Below are 19838 nucleotides of genomic sequence, written 5' to 3'. Positions count from 1 at the left end.
TAAAGTTCAAAGTACATTTATTATCAAAGTAGATATACTTCATAAACCTTGAGATCTGTCTCTTTATAGGCTGCCATGAATTAAAGAAACATAATAGAACCCATGAAAAACAAAAGACTGGCATGGTTAGGTTCATGAGAGTGTTAAAATGGAAAATATTTCCAAATACATGTTCACTCAGCAGATCATCGAACAAAGAATTACCTGCCAGATGTGAGATTATGAACTTGGAAAATGTAGTTAGTAATATTGGCAAAACTATACGCATTCACCATCAATATGGTGAACTTGTCATAAACTTTTGAATTAAACACGTACTATTAAAAGTAGAAATCTAGCAGTTGCTGTCAGTTACTCTCTTCCACAGAGCATGTTGTTTTGTAGTCTTCAGTGATTTATTGCATAAGCAACCATCTGATAAAACTGTACAGCAATGAAACAGCAAACAGTTCTTTTAACTACCATGTCCATGCTGAACCGCTTAATTCACTGTAGACTGTGGGCATTGTTGGCAAGGCAGCATTTATTACGACAGTTGCCAATTGCACTTGAGAAGATGTGTTGCTCCCTTGACTATTGCAACTGTGTAGATGCACTTCCACAAACTACCTTCAGTAAGACATTCCCATAATTCTGCTTTTTGTTGCCTTGGTTGTAAATTCATTTTTAAGACAATTGCTTTAGCTTTAAAAGAATTTTGAGGACAGTAATTATCTCACAATAATTGTAATGTGATGTTACTAATTTTCAGTGCTATTTACAAACTATATTCGGTAGTTTTTTAAAATCAAAACAAGGATTTACAAATGTTTCATAACTAAACATGGCCAGGAATTCATCTCTCTGTAAAATAATTATTCCTTGAAGTCAAGAAGGCATCAATAATGTATCATTCCCTCAGGAAGGCTATTAATTTCTGTTTGCTTCAGTAAAATTCTATATTTCTACCAAACATTTGTATTGAAATTTTCACTCTAAACACTTCAAGATTGAGAAATAATCATTTCCTGTTCTGGAAAAGTTAGAGAGATTAGTGCAGTTTACTGGCGGGGGGTGGGGGGGGAGGGGGAAGGCCTGTCATTGCCTACATACAGCACACCAGTTAACTAAGGAATTCTTCCTTAATGGAGCAGGGGCTGCATTTTACCTGAGTGTTTTGGTGGGAAGTCTGAAGGAGTCTATACTAAACTGCTGGGATGGAGGAAAGTGACTGATGGTTAGGGAACCTGCAATGCGTGAACAACAGCTATTAGTAGATGCCCTTATCCAATTCATCCTCTCCATCTCTCCTCATTTTCCTGATACACGTCTATAAATGTTTTTGCCATTCATCGATTGGCCCAACAGCACACCTTTAAGAGCAAGCATCTAGCTGCTGATGTGTGAAGGGAGAGCCAATGGAGGATGAGGTGTGAGGCTAGAGCAGGGTTTCCCAACCTTTTTTTATGTCATGGATCAATACCATTAAACGAAGAGTCTGTGGACCACGGGTTGGGAATGCCTGGGCTGGAGGAACACAAGAATCAGGTGCAGAAGCAGGCAACTAATCTCCTTGATTTAATAAATTGTGGCTAATGTGTTTGTAACCAGAACTCCACATTCACATTAAGTACACTGCTATATTTAGTTTATTTTTATTTATGTTTAATTTTATTCAGTGATACAGCACAGTAACAGGTCCTTCTAGCCCAACAAGCTCATGCTGAACAATTACATCCGTGCAACCAATAAACCTACTAACCCATACATCTTTGGAATGTGGGAGCAACCCCACATAGCCATGGGGAGAATGTACAAACTCCTTACAGACAGTGGTGGAATTCAATCTGTAATAGTAACTTCTGCGCTACCCTGCTGACCTTTCTTTGGTAAAAGAATCAAATGTATTTTCTTTATAATATGTCCTTAACAGCTTTGACCATTTTCCCTACAACAAATGTTAAGATAACTGGTCTTTTAGTATCCTGCTTTCTGAATAAAAGAGTTATACTGTCCAATTAATGGAATCTTCCCTTAATGCAGAGCATTTAGACACCTAATAGGCATGGGAAGCACAGACAGACATGGATGTGGATCTGAACTGAAAAATAAATTAGTCATTTTGTTAACTGACTAAGCAGGGACCAGGTGGTTTCTTTATGCTCCTGAAGTGCGTGTTTGCATGCAACGCAGGATAGCTAGCTGGAGCACTGGAGATGCAGCAAAGAGCATTAAGTAATTGGTCCTATTGTCAGCTTATAAGAAAAACATACTTTTACCTGTACGAAAAAAAATCAACAATAATTAGGAAGAATGTTGATAAGAATAAGAATATAGTGGATAAATAGAAAGCATACATTCATCTATAAAGCTATTACTCTTCTCTCCATCTCCAAGTCTCCAATCTCTGTTAAAAACACAAATACTGAAGGGAGTATATATCGGTAAAAAGCTGCAGGCTATTTAAGCCACTGCTTCCTGTTCTCTATAACTACAGAAGCCTGTTTCTCTTTGAATGTGAACGTTGTTGGAACTGAATTAATACATTCCAAATGGAATTCATTCCACAACAGTGAGTCTCGGCAGCATCAGCTACTTGTTTGTGTTGCTGTTCAGAGCCTAATACTTCTTTGCAAACATTCAAAGCTGTAACCACCTATTTTATGGGAAGTAATGGATTGTTTGGTGGTTATTTTTACATTTTTGTCAATTATCCCAAGAACAAATTTGTATTTAATGCTCAGGACCTTTATAATGTGAAATGGTGACCGATGATTACTTACAAAGTACTTCCTTTGGGTATTGTTTATTTACAGTACACTTAAACCATTTTATAACAGTTTCACTAGATAGAACAAAGGCAGATAAGGTGTGTTCTCACAGAAGATCACCTTATACAACTCAGCTGCCTTTCCAGCTATCTATTCTGTCCTCTACCTCAATATGTAATCTCTGTGGAAGGTACAGCATTTCAAAGACAGAAAAATGATGTAAAATACTTCCGTCCTCTCAAGGCAAAGAAGCACGCAGATTTGAAACGTTCTTTTGTATGGTTCTCATGGGATTAGGGGTTTGATAATTAACAATATTAATTTTAGCTGAATTGTGATTTTTATAGGCACTGTGAGGATATATTCCTTCTATTTTGACATGAGGCTTAGAAAGTTTGAAATTTGCTTTTTCTCTGTTTTATATTGCAGATATTTTATAAACACGATGATCCCAATTTCATTACATTCCTTTGACAAATATTATCAAGTTTCTGTATCATTGACTTCCTGTGTAAATAGAGTATTAAAAATTTCAACATTTTCTGCATTTGTAACTGGTACTGTAATTGTGGTTATTTCTAAATATCATGTATTGTTAACTATGAACAGTAGCCAGTTAATAGCATGATGAATGTGTTAAGAAAACATCGACTTAAGGGGTCAAATTGTTACCATGGGAACTTGTTCTCTCCAGTATTAAACATCAAAACAATATCATGCCACTCCCTAACTATTTCCCTCTGCAGGCACCTATTTTAAATTATCCTCCCCTAAAACATTTTCCTTTCCTTGTCCTCTTTTTATCCCTCACCTGACTATCTGTTTCCCTCCCCCTTTCCTTGCTCCATTTTCTCCTTAAACCTTTCACTCCCTCTCTGCCCATCCTGCTCTGATCCTCCACTTTGTTCTCTTCACACTCAAAACTTTTCCACCAAATAAACTTAACTCAAATACACTGGGAAACAAAATCTATCTGTTTATTTTTGCATGCACTTCCTCCCAAACTGCAACAGTTCAATTCAAAGTTCAAAGTAAATTTTATTATCAGAGCACATATATGACACCATATACAATCCTGAGATTCTATTCCTGTGGGCATGCACAACAAGTCTATAGAACAGTAACTATAACAGGATCAACTGAAGATCAACCAGAGTGCAGAAGACAACAAGCTGTGCAAATGCAAATATAAATAAAAGCAATAAATAATGAGATAAAGAGTCCTTAAGGAGAGCTAACTGGTTGTGGGAACATTTCAATGATGGGCAAATGAGTGTAGTTATCCTCTTTTGTTCAAGAGCCTGATAGTTGAGGGGTAGTGGCTATTCTTGAACCTGGTGGTACGAGTCCTGAGCCTCTTGTTACCTCTTGCTACCTGATGGCAGCAGCAAGAAGAGAGCATGATCTGGGTGGTGGGGATCTCTGATGATAAATGCTTCTTTCCTATGACAGTGTTTCATGTAGATGTGCTCAATAGTTGGGAGGACTTTACCTGTGACCAAATTCACTATCTTTTGTAGGATTTTCTGTTCCAAGGCATCGGTATTTCCATACCAGGCCTCTCATGTAAATATGTAACACACGGAAGTGCGCCAGAGGCACGCAACTCTAGAATTATTATTAATTCTCTCTCTCTCTCTCTCTCTCTCTCTCTCTCTCTCTCTCCTGCCCCCCCCCACACACACTCACTCACTCACTCTCCCATTCTTGCTCTGATCATCTGTGTCCCTTCTGTCTTTATGACCTGAATACTTCAGGATCTTTCTCTCTCATGTAGCAACACAAGTAATCAACAAGCATATAAAATTAAGGTCATTGGCAAAGGCATGGAATTAAATCTTTTCAGCACTAGTTAAAAAATATTTACTAACAATGAGCACCATGGTAGTATAGTAGTTAGCATAACACTATTTCAACTCAGGGCATCAAGAGTTCAGAGTTCAATTCTGGCATCTTCCTTAAAAGATTTGGTACGTCCTCCCTGTGGATGCTCCAGTTTCCACCCACAGTCCAGAGATGTACTGGGTAGGTTAACTGGTCATTGTAAATTGTCCCATGGTTAGGCTAGGGTTAAATCAGTGTTGTCAGCTTGGGTGGTGCAGCTTGAAAGGCTGGAAGGGCCTTCTCCACATTGTGTCACTGAAATAAATAACATAAAATAAACAGAATTTGCTGTATTCAATCTTTGGAAACTACCATGTGCTACACCTGTAATTTACAAACCTGTGGTAAGGTTTTTTTGGCCCATCACCCGAGTAATAATCTAGCAGCTGAGCTTCCTGCTTTGTGGAAATTATTACTAATCAAATTTGAAGGAAGAATACAGCATTAATGGAAGTATTTTTCGCCAGTTGCTGCGCATGTTGAAAGGGTGGTTAAGGTGGTGTATGGTGTATTAGTCTTCATTAGTTGGGGGATTGTGTTCAAGATCCATAAAATAATGTTATAGCTCTATAAACCTCCGGTTAGACCACATTTGGAGTAGTGTGTCAGTTCTGGTCACCTCATTATGGGAAGGATGTGGAAGCATTAGAGAGGATGCAGAGGAGATCTACCAGGATGCTGGCTGGACCAGAAACATGTAATATGGGACAGGTTGAACAAGCTTGGGCTTATAAATTCTCCTTGAGCTTCCAGCTGCGTAAAAAGGGCCTGAAGGATCACTGGGGACCTGAGTCACCCCATCCACAAACTGTTCCACCCTGCTACCAACCAAGAAACGGTACTACAGTATTAAAGCCAGGACCAACAGGCTCCAGGGCAACTTCTTCCACCAGGCCATCAGACTGATTAATTCACGCTGACACAATTGTATTTCCTATCTATATTGACTGGCCTGTTGTATATCTTACTGTACATACTATTTATTACAAATTATTTTAATTTGCACATTCAGATAGAGACGTAACAAAGATGTTTACTCATATGTGAAGGATGTAAGAAATAAAGTCAATTCAATTCAAATCAAAGTTGCTGGTGAACGCAGCAGGCCAGGCAGCATCTATAGGAAGAGGTACAGTCGACGTTTCAGGCTGAGACTCTTCGTCAGGACTAACTGAAGGAAGAGTTAGTAAGGGATTTGAAAGTGGGAGGGGGAGGGGGAGATCCAAAATGATAGGAGAAGACAGGAGGGGGAGGGATGGAGCCAAGAGCTGGACAGGTGATTGGCAAAGGGGATATGAGAGGATCATGGGACAGGAGGCCCAGGGAGAAAGAAAGGGGGAGGGGGGGGAACCCAGAGGATGGGCAAGGGGTATAGTCAGAGGGACAGAGGGAGAAAAAGGAGAGAGAGAGAATGTGTATATAAATAAATAAATAATGGATGGGGTACGAGGGGGAGGTGGGGCATTAGCGGAAGTTAGAGAAGCCTATGTTCATGCCATCAGGTTGGAGGCTACCCAGACGGAATATAAGGTGTTGTTCCTCCAACCTGAGTGTGGCTTCAACTTTACAGTAGAGGAGGCCGTGGATAGACATGTCAGAATGGGAATGGGATGTGGAATTAAAATGTGTGGCCACTGGGAGATCCTGCTTTCTCTGGCGGACAGAGCATAGGTGTTCAGCAAAGCGGTCTCCCAGTCCCAAAAGCTATTGGCATGGCACAGTAGTTTTGTGCTGTCAAAGTCAATCCTATGGCCATTGAGAATGCAATGTTCTGCCACCATTGATTTCTCTGGGTAACCCAAACAGATACACCTCCCGTACTCCTTGATGCGGGTTTCCATCGTGCATTTCATCTGGCCAATATAACCCAGATGGGATGCATGGTAGAAACCAAGCAACCGGCTGGTGGGTGTATTCAAAAGACATTTCAACCTATCACTGCTATGGTCAGAAGTTCCCACCTGCTTCAAAACAGGAACAATTATATCAATGCCCAAGAAGAGCAGTGTGAGCTGCCTTAATGACTATTGTCCCGTAGCACTCACATCTACAGTGATGAAATGCTTTGAGATGTTGGTAACGGCTAGAATCAACTCCAGCCTCTGCAAGGACCTGAACCCACTGCAATTTGCCCATCTCCACAAAAGGTCTATGCAAGAAGCAATTTCAATGGCTTTTTATGCGGCCTTAGATCACCTGGACAATACAAACACCTGCGTCAGGATGCTGTTCATTGACTGTAGCTCAGCGTTTAATACCATCATTCCTACAGGCCTGATTGAAAAGCTATAGAACCTGGGCCTATGTACTTTCCTCTACAATTGGATCCTCAGTTTTCTAACTGGAAAACCTCAATCTGTGCCAATTGGTAATAACATCTCCTCCTCCTCAATGATGGTCAACACTGGTGCACCTCAGGAGTGTGTACTTAGCCCACTGCTCTACTCTCTCTGTACCCATGACTGTGTGGTTAGGCATAGCTCAAATACCATCTATAAATTTAGTGATGATACAACCATTGTGGACAATATCTTAAATGGAGACAAGAGTACATACCGGAGTGAGGCATACCAGCTAGTTGAGTGGCGTGGCAGCAACAACCTTGCACTCAACATTCGCAAGACCAAAGAGCTGATTGTAAAGTTCAGAAAGAGTAAGATGAGGGAACACACACCAGTTGTCATAGAGGGATCAGAAGTGGAGAGAGTGAGCAATTTCAAGTTCCTGGGTGTCAAGATCGCTGAGGACCTAACCTGGTCCCAACATATCGATGCAGCCATAAAAAAGGCAAGACAGTGATATACTTCATTAGGAGTGATATACCTAAAGCACTCAAAAAACTTCTACAGATATACCATGGAGAGCATTCTGACAGGCTGCATCACTGTCTTCTAGTATGGGGGGGGTGGCTTCTGCAAAGGATCATAAGAAGCTACAGAAATTTGTAAAATTAAGTCAGCGCTATCATGGGTACTAGCCTCTGAAGACATCTTCCAGGAATAGTGCCTCAGAAAGGTGACATCCACTATTAAGGACCCTGATCACCTAGGTCATGTCCTCTTCTCATCATTACCATCAGGAAGGAGGTACAGGAGCCTGAAGGCACACACACAGTGACTCAGGAACAGCTTCTTTCCCTCTGCCATCTGATTTCTGAATGGGCATTGAACCCATGAACACTACCTCATCTCTTTTCTGTTTATGCACTGTTTTTAATGTAACTATTTGATATACATAGACAGTGGCATGCAAACGTTTGGGCACCCCTGGTCAGAATTTCTGTTACTGTGAATAGCTAAGTGAGTAGGAGATGAACTGATTTCAAAGGGCATAAAGTTAAAGATGACACATTTCTTTGATATTTAATCTAAGGTTTTGCCATGGCCCTCACAGACCCCTGACCTAAACGTCATCGAGAATCTGTGGATAGACCTCAAAAGAGCAGTGCATGCAAAACGGCCCAAGAATCTCACAGAACTAGAAGCCTTTTGCAAAGAAAAGTGGGTGAAAATCCCCCAAACAAGAATTGAAAGACTCTTAGCTGGCTACAAAAAGTGATTACAAGCTGTGATACTGCCATACAGGGTGCCCAAACTTTTGCTTCAGGTCCTTTTCCTTTTCTGGTATTTTGAAACTGTAAAATATGGAAATAAAAAAGTTTTCTTGCTTAAAATATTAAAGAAATGTGTCATCTTTAACTTTATGCCTTTTGGAAATCAGTTCATCTTTTACTTGCTTAGTTATTCACAGTAACAGAAATTTTGACCGGGGTGCCCAAACTTTTGCATGCCACTGTACATATAAACTTAATTGATTTATTTTTTTCTATATTATCATGCATTGCATTGTACTGCTGGTGCAAAAACAACAAATTTCACGACATCTGCGGGTGATATTAAACCTGATTCTGATTCCTAAATGTACTTTAAATGAAAACCTACCCAAGGGTGTCCCTTGATTTGCTAAAATTGCAGATAATCTGCTTTTCCTAATGGAGTAAAGGAAACTGAGGAGATCCAGAGGGCTACGAAGAACTAAAATTTAGTCAAATAATATACAGCACATTAAAGTTCCTGTGCTCCCAGTGAGGACTCCTCTACATCAGTGAGACCCAATTCAGATTGGGGACTGGTTTGTCAAATACCTTCGTTCTGTCTACCGTGAAAGGCAGGATCTCCTGGCGGCCGCTCATTTCAAATCAACTTCCCGTTCCCATATTGACTTGACTGTCCATGGCTTCTGCTACTGCCATGATGAGGCCAAACTCAGGTTGGAGGAGGAACACCTCATATTCAGTCTACGTAGCCACCATTATGATGGTATGAACATCGATTTCTCTAACTTTCAGTAATTTCTCCCCCCTCCCTCCTCATCTCTTTTACATTGCCCATTCTGATTACCCTCTCACCCTTCTCTTCTCTCTACCCATCACTCCCCTCCCTCCTTTCCTCCATTGTCCACTCTCCTCTCCTACCAGATTCCTTCTTCTTCAGCCCCTTATCACTTCCATGTATTACCACCCAGTTTCTTAATTCATCACCCCCTTCCCAACCACCTACCTTCTCCCTCACCTGGTCGCACCACTCACGTGCCTGCTTGTACTCCTCCCCTCCCCCACCTTCTTATTCTGGCTTCTGTCCCATTCCTTTCCAGTCCTTATAAAGGGTCTCTGCTCAACCTGTTGACTGTTTATTCCTCTCCATGGACGCTTCCTGACTTGCTGAATAGAATCATCAGCAAATCATTGAAATAGAATTTCCTCCAAATTTACTACATAGTTTAAACGCAAACAACAGGAATTCTGCAGATGCTGGAAATTCAAGCAACACACATCAGAGTTGCTGGTGAACGCAGCAGGCCAGGCAGCATCTCTAGGAAGAGGTGCAGTCGACGTTTCAGGCCGAGGCCCTTCGTCTGGACTAACTGAAGGAAGAGTGAGTAAGGGATTTGAAAGTTGGAGGGGGAGGAGGAGATCCAAAATGATAGGAGAAGACAGGAGGGGGAGGGATGGAGCCAAGAGCTGGACAGGTGATAGGCAAAAGGGGATACGAGAGGATCATGAGACAGGAGGTCCGGGAAGAAAGACACGGGGGGGGGGGACCCAGAGGATGGGCAAGAGGTTTATTCAGAGGGACAGAGGGAGAAAAAGGAGAGTGAGAGAAAGAATGTGTGCATAAAAATAAGTAACAGATGGGGTACGAGGGGGAGGTGGGGCCTAGCGGAAGTTAGGGAAGTCGATGTTCATGCCATCAGGTTGGAGGCTACCCAGACGGAATATAAGGTGTTGTTCCTCCAACCTGAGTGTGGCTTCATCTTTACAGTAGAGGAGGCCGTGGATAGACATGTCAGAATGGGAATGGGATGTGGAATTAAAATGTGTGGCCACTGGGAGATCCCTCCCCCCTCTGATCCCAGCTCTCATCTGTGCCGGGTCTTTACCATCCCCTCCGACCTTCAACTGTCGGAGGCAGAACGCTCGGTCCTCAGTAAGGGCCTCACCTTTGTCCCCCTTCGCCCACACCTCAGCGAGTTCCGTGTTCGCCACGATGCGGAACTTTTCTTCCGCTGTCTCCGTCTCCGAGCCTACTTCTTCGGCAAGGACTCTTCCACCCCCACCGATGACCCCTTCTCCCGTCTTCAGCCCTCCTCTTCTTCATGGACACCCCACTCTGGTCTTCTGCCTGCTCTGGATCTCTTTATCGCTAATTGCCAACGGGACATCAACCGTCTCTACTTCACCGCACCTTGTCCCCATTCCAACCTCACTCCTTCCAAACGCTCTGCTCTCCACTCCCTCCGCACTAATCCTAATCTTATTATTAAACCCGCCGATAAGGGGGGTGCTGTTGTAGTCTGGCGTACTGACCTCTACCTTGCCGAGGCACAGCGACAACTCGCGGATACCTCCTCTTATTTACCCCTCGATCGTGACCCCACTAAGGAGCACCAGGCCATTGTCTCCCACACCATCACCGACTTTATCCGCTCAGGGGATCTCCCATCCACTGCTACCAACCTTATAGTTCCCACACCCCGCACTTCCCGTTTCTACCTCCTACCCAAGATCCACAAACCTGCCTGTCCTGGCCGGCCTATTGTCTCAGCTTGCCCCTGCCCCACCGAACTCGTTTCTGCATACCTCGACACTGTTTTATCACCCCTTGTTCAATCCCTTCCGAACTATGTTCGTGACACTTCTCACACTCTTAAACTTTTCGATGATTTTAAGTTCCCTGGCCCTCACCACTTTATTTTCACCATGATGTCCAGTCCTTATATACTTCCATCCCCCATCAGGAAGGTCTCAAAGCTCTACGCTTCTTTTTGGATTCCAGACCTAATCAGTTCCTCTCTACCACCACTCTGCTCCGTCTAGCGGAATTAGTCCTTACTCTTAATAATTTCTCCTTTGGCTCCTCCCACTTCCTCCAAACTAAAGGTGTAGCTATGGGCACCCGTATGGGTCCTAGCTATGCCTGCCTTTTTGTTGGGTTTGTGGAACAATCTATGTTCCGTGCCTATTCTGGTATCTATCCCCCACTTTTCCTTCGCTACATCGATGACTGCATTGGCGCTGCTTCCTGCATGCATGCAGAACTCGTTGACTTTATTAACTTTGCCTCCAACTTTCACCCTGCCCTCAAGTTTACCTGGTCCATTTCTGACACCTCCCTCCCCTTTCTAGATCTTTCTGTCTCTGTCTCTGGAGACAGCTTATCCACTGATGTCTACTATAAGCCTACTGACTCTCACAGCTATCTGGACTATTCCTCTTCTCACTCTGTCTCTTGCAAAAACGCCATCCCCTTCTCGCAATTCCTCCGTCTCCGCCGCATTTGCTCTCAGGATGAGGTTTTTCATTCTAGGACAAGGGAGATGTCTTCATTTTTTAAAGAAAGGGGCTTCCCTTCCTCCACTATCAACTCTGCTCTTAAACGCATCTCCCCCATTTCACGTACATCTGCTCTCACTCCATCCTCCCGCCACCCCACTAGGAATAGGGTTCCCCTGGTCCTCACCTACCACCCCACCAGCCTCCGGGTCCAACATATTATTCTCCGTAACTTCCGCCACCTCCAACGGGATCCCACCACTAAGCACATCTTTCCCTCCCCCGCCCTCTGCATTCCGCAGGGATCGCTCCCTACACAACTCCCTTGTCCATTCGTCCACCCCATCCCTCCCCACTGATCTCCCTCCTGGCACTTATCCGTGTAAGCGGAACAAGTGCTACACATGCCCTTACACTTCCTCCCTTACCACCATTCAGGGCCACAAACAGTCCTTCCAGGTGAGGCAACACTTCACCTGTGAGTCGACTGGGGTGATATACTGCATCCGGTGCTCCCAATGTGGCCTTTTATATATTGGCGAGACCCGACGCAGACTGGGAGACCGCTTTGCTGAACATCTACGCTCTGTCCGCCAGAGAAAGCAGGATCTCCCAGTGGCCACACATTTTAATTCCACATCCCATTCCCATTCTGACATGTCTATCCACGGCCTCCTCTACTGTAAAGGTGAAGCCACACTCAGGTTGGAGGAACAACACCTTATATTCTGTCTGAGTAGCCTCCAACCTGATGGCATGAACATCGACTTCTCTAACTTCCACTAGGCCCCACCTCCCCCTCGTACCCCATCTGTTACTTATTTTTCTGCACACATTCTTTCTCTCACTCTCCTTTTTCTCCCTCTGTCCCTCTGAATATACCCCTTGCCCATCCTCTGGGTCCCCCCCCCTTGTCTTTCTTCCCGGACCTCCTGTCCCATGATCCTCTCGTATCCCCTATGGCCTATCACCTGTCCAGCTCTTGGCTCTATCCTCCCCCTCCTGTCTTCTCCTATCATTTTGGATCTCCCCCTCCCCCTCCAACTTTCAAAACCCTTACTCACTCTTCCTTCAGTTAGTCTTGACGAAGGGTCTCGGCCTGAAACGTCGACTGCACCTCTTCCTAGAGATGCTGCCTGGCCTGCTGCGTTCACCAGCAACTTTGATGTGTGTTACTACATAGTTTAAAGGGTTCAACTGAAGGAGTTAATCAATATCCCAAAACAGGCGACAGATTGCAGCAACTGCAGATTCTCTTGTGTTTTACATTGAAGTTTACCTTTACCAGTTAGACTGTTCATTTCCAAATCATCTTTCAGATATATTCCCAGGCCAGAAAGGATTGTGCTGCTGAAAGACGAAAGCAGCACATCTTTGGTTACAATCGGCATTCCACCAATGCTATGTGGAAATGCAGATCCTCTTGGTGCTTGACAACATTATACATTGGCATGTGGTGACAGCAAGCCTCCAAGATTAAACTAGTGAAACATAATCCAAGGTCAAGGGATAAAAATACAACTATATATAATTTGTAAAGCATTCTGTCAAATCATCCTGCCTGTGAGTTCCTAACTATTAAAACATTTCCATTGTTTATTCTGCTAATTAAATCATCATGCATTCTTTGGTCTCAGGTCACAGATTCATAGATTGATACAATCCCTCTAGCCAATGAGGCTGATCTTGGGACACACCTAGCCAATCCCATTTTCCTGCATTTGGCTCTTATCCCTCCAAGACCCGCCTCTCTGTGTGCCACCCTTCTAAATTTAGGGAAGTAGCATTCGTCACCTGTTTGTGAATTTTAATTAACTCTTTCAGTTGAACTCTTTAAACTATGCAGTAAATTTGAAGGAAATTTTATTTCAATGATTTGCTGGAGATTATACAACTAAACGTATAATGTGATGTAAAGATTTTTACTCCTCATGTATGTGAAAGATGTAAGAAATAAAGTCAATTCAATTCAATTTCTACCAAAGCAGATTTTTTTTAAACACACACACAAAATGCTGGAGGAACTCAGCTGGCCAGGTAGTATCTAGGGACATGAATATTTCAGGCCGAGAATATTTCAGTCCTGAAGTAGGGTCTTGGCCCAAAATGTCGACTGTTCATTTCCATAGATGCTGCCTGACCTACTGAGTTTCTCCAGCATTTTGTGTATGTTGCTTTGGATTTCCAGCATCGTGTTTACTTTTTTTTTAAGGCTAGTTTCTCATTGTTACTTGAAATGATATGTTTTCTTCATTAATTTTAGAGGCACTGTAATGAATTTACAGCAAGTCCTCATTATCTAAAAGTGATAGTTTCATAGACTTCTTGTGGATAGCGAGAAAGCAATACTACTAAGCCCTCTGGTAAAGACACATGAGGATCAATCCCTCTATAGATACAACAACTTCTCAGTATGTTTCAGCTTGTCAAAATAAGCACAGGTTTTGCTTTATTCCAGCCTTACATAGCAGAGATTGATTAACTTTGGACTGCAGAATTGTTGGCACATGTTCCTAAACCTGACTCCAGCTGTTAACCACCAGAGAACCTAAGTCTCGTCTGAAGGTAATGGATGGTGTCTCCATGGACTTTCATAAAGCATTTGACAAGGTTCCTCACCACAGGCTGGTCCAGAAGGTTAAGTCACATGGGATCCACAGAGAATTAGATAACTGGATGTAAAATTGGCTTGGTCACAGAAGATAGAGGGTAATGGTGAAGCTGTGTTTTTCTGATTGGAGGTCTGTAAGCCATGGTATTCCATAGGGTCAGTGCTGGAATTGTATTTATTTATTAAGTATTAATGCAAATGTAGGTGAGAGTTGGTTAGCAAGATTAGCAAATTGTCAGATTAGCAAGTTTGCAGATAATTCCCTGAAAATCAGAACTCCCTGGAATTCAGAAAATTGGGGGGGGGGGGGGTGGATTCTCATTGAAACCTATCAAATGTTGAAAGGCTTCTTTCAAGTGGATGTAAAGATGATGTTTCTATTGCTGGGACAGTCTGGGACCAAAGGGCACAGACTCAGAATAGAGGGACGTCTATTAGGAAAGGAGATGAGGAAGAATTTCTTTAGCCAGAGAATGGTGAATCTGTGGAACTCGTTGCCACAAACAGCTGTGGAGGCCAAGTCATTGGGCGTATTTAAGGCAGAACTTGATAGGTTCTTGATTGAAGTTGATCGAAATTGATAGCTTTTGCTCATATCAGTTTTTGTGTTATAAAATCATAGGATGTTTGACTTCCAAATGGAAGCCGCAGTATTATTATTTGCTGTCCCAACCTGGAAAGGGTGAACAGGAGGTGTTTATCCCAGGCCATTCTGGAATTGTCCACACAACTACACATGTTCCTAACCCTGAATCCAGCTGTAAACCACCAGGGAGCCTGAGCCCCACGTGAAGATAATGGATGACTAATAGAGAGCAGAGCATAAATATAATATTCCAGACTAATAGATGGGTTATCTAATGAGAAATTGGACAGGCTTGGTTTGTAAGACCATAAGGTATAGGAGCAGAATTAGGCCATTTGGCCCATTGACTCTGCTCCACCACTTCATCATGGCTGATAAATTTCCCTCTCAGTCCCAATCTCTTGCCTTCTCCCTATAACCCTCGTGCCCTGACTAATCAAGAATCTATCAACTTTCACCTTAAATACACCCAATGACTTGGCCTCCACAGCTGCCGTGGAAACGAATTCCACAGATTCACCATTCTCTGGCTAAAGAAATTCCTCATCTCCATTCTAAAAGGACGTATCTGTAACCTGAGGCTGTGGTCCGTTGGTCTTAGACTCCCTCGCCACAGGAAATATCTCTCCAGGTCCAATCTATCAAGGCATCTATCTATCACATCCGATAGGTTTCATAAGACCAGAGTGGAGAAGGAGTTTTGGAGATGTTCTTCTGTAATGCAGTGTTGTGAGCTGTTCAGACAAAAATGCAGTGGGAGGGATTGGTTCAACATGCAGCATCCCTAACCAACCCTCATAAATCTGATCTTCATTGTTACAATTACATTCTTTTTGTGCTTTACATTCATGTTGATGGTGGTTTCCACTTGTGAAATTTAGCATATTCCTCTCCTTTTGGGTCAAACTTTGACAAAAATATTTTTTTTCAGCAGGATAAATCGAATGGTCAAATTTGCTTGCAATTGGAAGACAGATGTAAACATTTAAAGAAAACCCATTTGTTACAGAAGAAAATGGAGAGTAACCCACCCATTTCAGAACTGTAGACAAACTTGTACCGTTTTAGGAAAGACAGTCTATGAACCTAGTAAATCCTGGTATGAACTTTCCAAGTTAAACTAGTCTAGCAAATTCGCCAACTGTAGCACATGATGTATAAAAAATGTGATCTTTTGTGCTGATGTCAACATTACCCAACACATCACCAGTGCAGTATGTTTTGGTTCTTTCCTCAAATGTGTTGTACTTTTTAAACAGCTGATACCATGGAGACAGAGCAAAATAATCAAACAAATTATATTGCCGCTGTGGATTGTTAACCCATGGGATACTCTCAGCAATAAGGAATAAGAGAGAATTTCAGTTCCGATGAATTTAGACAAAATCGACCTTGTAAAAGTAAAACAGCTTGTGTCATCAGAGAGCAGTGAAACCTCTGATCTTCTGCCAAACAGGCAGAGATCTGGGACCGGCTACTAATTTATACAGTGCTTGGTGCCTTACAATTATACAGTCTGTGGAAGGAGACCTTTACAGAAAGAAACCTAGTTTGTATATGAGGTACAGGATGACTTGCAGCTGGCGCCTATGTAAAATTAGAAATAAAAATTGGAAGTTTACTTGTGAAATATAAACACGAGAAAGTCTGCAGATACTGGAAATCCAGAGCAGCACACACAAAATGCTGGAGGAACTCAGCAGGTCAGGCAGCATCTATGGAAATGAATAAACAGTTGGCGTTTTGGGCTGAGGCCCTTCTACACGACTGAGAAGGAAGGGGGAAGATGTTAGAATAGAAAGATCGGGGGAGGGGAAGGAGTATAGCTGGAAGGTGATAGGTGAAGCCAGGTGGGTGGGAAAAGTCAAGGGCTGGAGAGGAAGGAATCTAAAAGGAGAGGTGAGTGGACCACAGGAGAAAGGGAAGGAGGAGAGGACCCAGGGGGAACTGATAGGTAGGTGAGAAGAGGTAAAAGCTCAGAGTAGTGAATAGTGGAAGAGGGGAGGGGTGGGGGGCAAGAAGTTTTACTGGAAGAAGAAATCGATATTCATGCTATCAGGTTGGTTACCCAGACAGGGTGGAGGAGCAACATCTTACTTGTGAATTTTCAGTTAAAATGGAGGAGGATGAAGTATCTTGGAATCCTGAGAATTTGAGCAAGCTCCACCATCTGTAACATGTGGCAATTGTATGAGGGATCTGAATTGGTGTAGATCTGCCTTCATTATTTATATGCAGATGGCAGATTCAAACAAGTTGGCAATGTATTCAGATCATCTAGCCTGTATACCCACGTTTTCCATGAGTATTGAACCATCTTTTTCCTTCAAACACCCAGTAAATGCATGAGAATTAGCTCCCACGAGTGTCCTCGCCATCTGTGCATATTGCCAGAAAGTTTCAGTTTCACTGCCTCTTCACATTCTCCATTTATCATGCTCTTATTGCAGTCAACGGCACATGACTTTCATGAGTTACATCAAGGGATGGACAGGCAAAAGTTCTGAAGAGCTTATCAGAAAGTCTCAGATTAAAGACAGATGAAAGACCAGGATTGCCCATGTCACATGACACAGCACATGATGACGTTAGTCATAGTCATAGGCATACTTTATTGATCCCGGGGGAAATTGGTTTTTGTTACAGTTGCACCATAAATAATAAATAGTAATAACACCATAGTTAATTAGTAATATGTAAATTATGCCAGTAAATTATGAAATAAGTCCAGGACCAGCCTATTGGCTCAGGGTGTCTGACCCTCCAAGGAAGGAGTTGTAAAGTTTGATGGCCACAGGCAGGAATAACTTCCTATGATGCTCAGTGTTGCATCTCGATGGAATGAGTTTCTGGCTGAATGTACTCCTGTGCCCAACCAGTACATTATGTAGTGGATGGGAGACATTGACCAAGATGGCATGCAACTTAGACAGCATCCTCTTTTCAGACACCACCGTCAGAGAGTCCAGTTCCATCCCCATAACATCACTGGCCTTACAGATGAGTTTGTTGATTCTGTTGGTGTCTGCCACCCTCAGCCTGCTGCCCCAGCACACAACAGCAAACATGATAGCACCGCCACCACAGACTCGTAGAACATCCTCAGCATCGTCCGGCAGATGTTAAAGGACCTCAGTCTCCTCAGGAAATAGAGACGGCTCTGACCCTTCTAGTAGACAGCCTCAGTGTTCTTTGACCAGTCCAGTTTATTGATGATGATGACAGATACAAAAGTTAAAGTAGAAATGCAGATTTCCATACTTAGAAAAGTCTGATAGCTCATCTTATAGAGTCATAACATCATACAGCAATACAGTGCCAAGCAACTCCTGTAAGTGAAGAAAGTGTTCGAATGCTATACTACTAATCATAATCCCACTTCCTTAACAGTCTAACACCTTATCTTCTCTTGTCCATGCCTTGTTACTTCTGGACTTGACTATTCCTCTGACCATCTTCCCATTCAAACTCCAAAGTAAACTTTATTATCAAAGTACATATCTGTCACCACATACAACCCTGAGTTTCATTTTCCTGTGGGCATACTCAACATATCTATAGAATAGTAACTATAACAGAATCAGTGAAAGATCAACCAGAGTGCAGAAGACAACAAACTGTGCAAATGCAAATATAAATAAATAGCAATAACTAATGAGAACACGAGATAATGAGATAAAGAGTCCTTAAAGTGAGATCATTTGTTGTGGGAACATCTCAATGAAATCTGTAGTCACTTAAAATTATAATCATCTCCCAAGATTGTTCATCATTATATCATCGCTGCTTGTGTAATTTTTGGTTGATGGGTTCCATGACTGAATTACTGAGTGATCATGTCAGTATTTTTGCACACACTAGAATTCATAAGTAAGGCATGACTGCTGTACACAGACATTAAATGACTAATATTTATGTTGGAAGAGAAGATGCAATGCTAGTCTTGAGATGCAATATCATGGCTGGCTTACAAATGAACAAAAAGAGCAAAGTACCACTTCAGCTTCAGATTCAGCTTTATTTTTCACATGTACATCGAAGCATACAGTGAATTGCTTTGTTTACGTTAACAACCTAAGGATGTGCTGGGGGCAGCCGGCAAGTGTCCGGCGCCATCTCAGCATGTTCACAATGTTCAGCAGAACAACACAAGCAGCAACAACAACAAAGATCAAAACAAGACAACAACCAAGCCTAGCACACCATACTGCCAACCCGCCCCCTCACACACACACACATCTCCAACCCCAGGGCAGGACACCTCCAGTCACTGGCCCTAGACTCACAGACTCGACCTTTGGGCTTCTACCTCTGGACTCACTGACCTCAGTCTTCTACATTTTCCACTTTCTACTTTGGAAAGTTTGAACTTCCAAGTTCTATGCAATTTGACACTACATCTAGGTTCTCATCTCAGACCTCTGAGGCATCCAGAAACAAAATTAGCATTTCCCTTTGTCAAGTACCTTTTTGCTACATCTTATAGCAAACAATTAACTCATGGTGGATCAATCCTAAGTGCGCTTAGACTAGCACCACACAACAGCTGGAGATAGCTTTGAAAAAAAAGTCACATAGTCACTCCTTTATACACATGTACAACTACTGCACATCAGTTCTAGGATGGGAGCTTAATTAGTGCATATGGCATTCTTCCAGTAACACATCTGTAGCTCTACAGTTTGTCAAGGACTCAAGTCCATCGGCATGATGTTGCTCAAACACTATGTTCAAGACACTCTGATACAATACAGGTTCCATTTTGTTACTACTAGTAAAGTATATTTCCACACCCTGCTCAGCAATCTATACAATACTTGAGCTTATATTTGGAGGCATTCAAAATTATAATCTAATGTTTGGCCACAGCAATGACAAATGCATATACTTCCTCTTTCTTCTCTGAAAGTACTTTACAAAGGGAGAGCAAAAGATTATGTCCTGTCCATCCTTCCCCACTGTTCCTCACATAAATCTGCATTCTTTGCATATTACAGCTAAAAACTGCCTGGACAATAGTATTCCTTACCAGAGTTGATGAAGAGATATTATAAAGGAGTTTAGTTGAGTTTTTTCCCCCCAATATAGTTTTATCTTTCTGTCAGGCTGCTTTATCAAAAATTCCCATTGAACCTTGTATTCTTCTGCTTTGTATGTTCTGTTGTGCAAACATTA

This window comes from Mobula birostris, chromosome 31, assembly GCF_030028105.1.
Source record: "Mobula birostris isolate sMobBir1 chromosome 31, sMobBir1.hap1, whole genome shotgun sequence".
Lineage (NCBI taxonomy): Eukaryota > Metazoa > Chordata > Chondrichthyes > Myliobatiformes > Myliobatidae > Mobula > Mobula birostris.
This window is presented reverse-complemented; position numbering follows the sequence as displayed.